Source organism: Pavona decussata, unplaced genomic scaffold (genome assembly GCF_977016875.1).
Source record: "Pavona decussata unplaced genomic scaffold, jaPavDecu1.1 SCAFFOLD_32, whole genome shotgun sequence".
Classification (NCBI taxonomy): domain Eukaryota; kingdom Metazoa; phylum Cnidaria; class Anthozoa; order Scleractinia; family Agariciidae; genus Pavona; species Pavona decussata.
In genome coordinates, this window is record NW_028145455.1 from 2,439,445 (window position 1) to 2,444,571 (window position 5,127).

At 40.3% G+C, this 5,127-nt stretch overlaps 1 pseudogene; it reads right to left on the reverse strand.

Annotated features, from left to right (window-relative positions):
* Nucleotides 1-291: 291 nt before the first annotated feature.
* On the reverse strand, nt 292-1,909 carry LOC146484621 (uncharacterized; annotated as a pseudogene).
* Between the last annotated feature and the right edge of the window lie 3,218 nt (nt 1,910-5,127).

The following is a 5,127-nucleotide window of genomic DNA, read 5'->3' on the forward strand; positions in this document are numbered from 1 at the left end:
AGAACTAGTTCTACATTATAATTTATGAAAATCTATTCGATGATCTTCCCGCGTAAAGAAAATTTTTCCGATTCCAAGATGGCCGCTGATGAGAATATATTTCGGCGAAGTATTCTAGATGTTGTAGGAGAAGTATTGAGAGATCTACAAGCTTCTATGACTGAAAGAGCTTTGTTTCGCCCTGACTGGCTACTCGATGTTGTGAACAGATACGCAGATTCGTTGGGGTTTAAAAGTGTTGACGGGCCTGCACGACTCCTGCAGTTCGCATATAGATTGGTCTTAAAGCCTTTATAGCTTAGCTCTTACAAGGGTGTCTTTTAGGGATTTTCCTTTGCGATATGAAATGAGGGGAGGCTCCTTAAAGATATTTCTCAGATATGGTTGATTGTGTATAAGGTGCCATTTCCCCATAAGTATGTTCTTGAGGTTGGGTAACGCAGGGTGGTATTGCGTTACAAATTAAAGGGCAGTATTTTCTTACGTGCATTTTTGTTTCTCTGTTCCAGTGCTTTCTTTCTGTCAGTGAAAATGACCTCCGAGAGATGTTTTTCTACAGTTGTAGCTGGGTAATCTCTATTCTTGAGGCGTGTTGCAAAATTCCTCATACTCTCTTGAAAAGTGTTTTCAGAGGAATTTGTTCTTAGAAGCCTTAACGCTTCTCCTTTGATAAGACCTTTCGTGACGCCTGGTGGGTGGCAAGAATAGAAATTCGTGTATTGGAAGGTCTCTGTAGGCTTGAAGTGTGTTCGCACGTCAAGGATAGAATCCTTGTTGAATCTGACACCTTTGTACACTATCGTGTCCAAGAATGTAGTTTCTGTTTCTGAGATTTCAGCCGTGAATTTGATTGTGGGATGGAATTGCTTTTAGAAGGAATTCTTCTATTTTGTTTCTACTTGTATCCCATACTGATATGACGTCATCGATAAACCTTTTCCAAAAGATAGGCTTAATGCTGCTCTGTCTGAGTATTTCTTTTTCTATTTTGGCCATGAAGGTGTTAGCAAAGGCTACGGCCATTTTCGTGCCCATGGCTGTTCCATGGGTTTAAAGATAATCTTTCCCGTTAAATTGAAACGAATTTTCTTGTAGGATCAGACTAAGCATCTCGCTTAAAAACCTGGTAGGAACTGGAGGGTTTCCTTGGTGAAATTCTTCGTATCCATTGCATACAGTGGTAATACCCTCTTGTTGTGGTATGTTCGTGTATAGGCTTCTGACGTCCATTGAAACAAGTATAGCACTTTTAGGCAGTTTAATCTTCTCGATGAAGTTAATAAAGTCTGTCGTATCTTTAAGATACGAAGCTTGTTGTTGTGCCATTGGCTGAATAAGGTGGTCAACAAATGCTGAGATCCGTTCTGTAGGGCCGGAACACCCTGAGATAATAGGTCTTCCGACAAGTGTCGGTTTGTGAATCTTAGTGAGTGTGTAAAACACTGGAATTCGCGGAGTATCAGGCGTAAGAGAGAGCCATTTAGCCGTCATTTCGTCAATGTGGCCTTCTGAGAGCAGTGATTTAATAGGTTGTTGAGCTTTTTTGGCTGTAGTTTCCGCCATTGGTTTGTCTAGGGGTCGGTAGTTATTTAAATCATTTTAGAACTTGACCCTCGTTTAGTTTGTCTTGTCTGGTCATCAATACAGTTGTGCTCCCCTTATCAGATTTTTTAAGAATAATGCTTTTGTTACGCGATAGCTCTTTGAGAGCTTGGTGCTCTACCGTAGATATATTATCTTTTGGCTTGTCAAATTCTATACTTGCGAGCTCAAATTTGACCTCCTCTAGGAAGGTCTCTAGAGCTACTGATGGCTGGACTGGTGGTTTCCAGTCTGACTTAACGTGGAAAGGATGAGGTTCGCTTTCTTCTCCGTGAAAAATATATTGTAGTCGCATTCGTCTCGCAAATTGATCAAAATCCGCGAGAAGTTTGCGCCTGATAAGATTTTCTTTTGTCACGGGTGTGGGATAAACTTAAGACCACGCGATAGTAAAGTAATTTGCTCATCTGTCAGTTGTTCATTTGACAGGTTTTTGACATGCTGTTTGCGTTACTCAATGGCGTTACAAAAGCGCTTTTTGTCTTTGATTTTTCTCCGCTCTTTTCTTTTTCGGTTTTTGGCCGTTTTGTTAACTCTGTGGTTTGCTTTCCCTTTTCCCCTTACTTCTAAGGAGTCTGATAAGACACAAGGGTATTCACTCTGTTTATTCTCACGTACTTGTGATCTCATTTGTTCTAACAGTACATGACTACGCTTACATGACTCCGGGCTGATGTCTCATCGCCATTCATTGTGGTGTTGGTCGCTGTGTTGCTCCGACCCTCGATAACTTCTTTAACCTCCTCTAACAAGGAGATACATCGAGCTGAAAGTCCTCCCTCGCAGGTGCTTTCCTCTCGAGTGGTCATTTCAAACAAGGAAATAATTTTCTATAGGCGGCAGCGCGGCAACTTAGTAATCGGATGTATTTTCATAAATTATAATGTAGAACTAGTTCTTACCCAGGTTCTGCTCGGTTCCCCGTTTGAGCCACACCCCCATCAGAACAGAAATTGAAGCAACAGAAGAGAAATTGGATCGGTTGTTAATTGTGTTGTAATAATTGTTCTGTTGCTTCAATTTCTGTTTTAATGTCTTCATTTCACTTCGCGTGTCTTAAATTCTATTCTGTTTCTTCAATTTCTTTTGTGATATGTCAATTACCGCTCCAATCTTGTTAGAAAAGAATTTGATTGCCAATACGAAAAATTGGCGATTCTGCATAACACAATTTGAAACATAATTTTGGCTGATATTATATATCGCAGATACACATATTATAGAGTCACTCAAGAGTGATAAATGCAATATTTGTCCTTATCAAAACACCTCTCGCTGTGAGAATTGAAACCACAAAACTTAGCTGGGTTTTTTCCCACCACTCTATCAGAAGTTTCCAAGAAACTGAAAAGCAGTTTTACTAAGTACGTACGACCTGATCTGACGTCCAAAACACAAATTATGAATTTTCAACATAACTTTGAGTGGAGAATAAATACAACAAAGAATTTTTCCGGCTTGCCTCCCCCCTCCCCCCCTCAACACTCCCTTACCCCTCCACCCCCCCGGCAAGGCTGAAAGAGCTGACAAATCCAAGTTCCAAAACAGAGGGTTTTGTTGCCTTCAGTATTCCTTTGCTTTTCAATTCCAAACAGAGGAAGAAGGCCCCAGCCGTTTGTCATTGAATTTATTTATACATTTAGCTATACGTGTATCCAGTTATGATATATAAACTTTGGAAGTTTGGAGAGCACTTAAGAAGCTAGAGTTACTCTTACGGTTCTCTTCGGTGCTCCGCAACTTCCCGCGTGCATCATAACGCGAAATACGCACGCTAACGCATAAACGACTCGTTAATTGCATGCTTTTAACAGCACAAACTCCTTGATTTTGAGCAGCACTATCTTTTTCAAACCGAGACTCCAATATTAAGCTTGATTACGCTTCCCAAGTGTTTTGGCTTAAAGAACTGGCCCACCATGAAGTAGGTCCGTAATACGTGCTAACGGTCGACCAAGAGAGAGTGAGGAGAGTACCTTTCTCATGCAGTTTATTTTGGCGATACCCTGCAAGCAGTGGTCCCTTTGATTTTCATTTATTTATAGGCTTCAAATAAGGTCCACTGGCTTAAATATTAAAAGTGGCAAGGAATCCTAATAGAAAATAAAACTCATAAGCTTTAGGCTTCCTCATACAGTTTTGTAGGTGGACTAGATATAACGTACGTTATATGTAGATGGTGAGTATAGTTTGATACTTTGGTAAGAAGATTCGAACCCATGACCTCTGCGATGCCGGCATCGCAGAGATCATGGGTTCGAATCACGTTCAAGTCTGAATTGTTTTTTTCAGGATTTCTTTTCGCAACTGCTTAAGTTGCGTACTAACTGCGAGTATCTTTCTTCTATTTTAAAGACGTATTTTTATCAGTCATTGATACAGCAACTGACTCGGAGCATCCGAGTTCTGACAGGATATTCGAAACTTTGTCTTTCCAATTACTAGTTCGGAGCTACAGGAGACTCGTGGGAGCTAAGGTTAAAACTAGGTTCATATACCACTCATCTTAGCCTTAAAATATATCTTAATGTACATCATTTATTCACCAGGCCCCAGTTGTTCAAAGAGCAGGTAATTGTATCCACTGGATAAGCCGCTATGCGGCAGATAAAATGTGTGCAAGAATTTCCCTGTAGCTGCATAATTTGTGCATAAAGTAGAAGCGTTTGTCTAATCTAAGCATGAGATTGTGTGAAAAAACTTGCCAAAAGCTTTTGTTGGAGTACACTGCTCCACTGGAACAACTGGGGGCAGGCTTAAAAGATTTTAAAATAGATATTGCACTAATTTCAGAATGATCCATCCAGTTGTATCTGATACATCTGCATTGGCAGATATTGTTACATGAAGGAAAGCCGAAAGCAAACGTGTAGATGGGAAAAAGCGTCAGAAGTACTTAGCATTTCATCTGAGATTACAAGAGAGCAAAGCAGGTTGCGTACACAGCATTTATATAGAATTCATACTAGAGAATGTATAACTCGTGACAAGAAGATTAATGAAATATACTTGTTGACTAAACCGGTATTATGTGCCACTCGAGTGATTGATATTGACATGCCGCCTTCTTATCTGCAAAAACATGATGAGCTTAGGTGAAGAAAAAAATGTATGCTAATGAGCTTACGGTGAGTTGAAATCACCAATGGCTTATCATTAACTGCAACGAGAGAAACCGTTTTGCACCTTTGCGTGTTATAATTCACGGTCGGAATGGTCTTTTTTCACACGTGCAGAGTTCCAGCAGTCACGCAGAAAGAAACAGATTCCCAGACATCGTGGTTTGTGCAGATCGAACGCGCGAGGAATGCTTTCGTTTTATCCACGCGAACGGTAACCAGTAACGAAGGTTCTTACGCTTTTTGTAAGACATGGTTCTTTTGCTCGAATAGTAACTCCAGGGCACAGACTTAATATAATATGAACCACTCAAAATAGGCAACTGGGTGTTTTAGCATTTTAAAAGAACATCGAATCAAAGAACAAACGCAAACAATTCTTGCCAAAAGCAGTAGAATCGCGGCA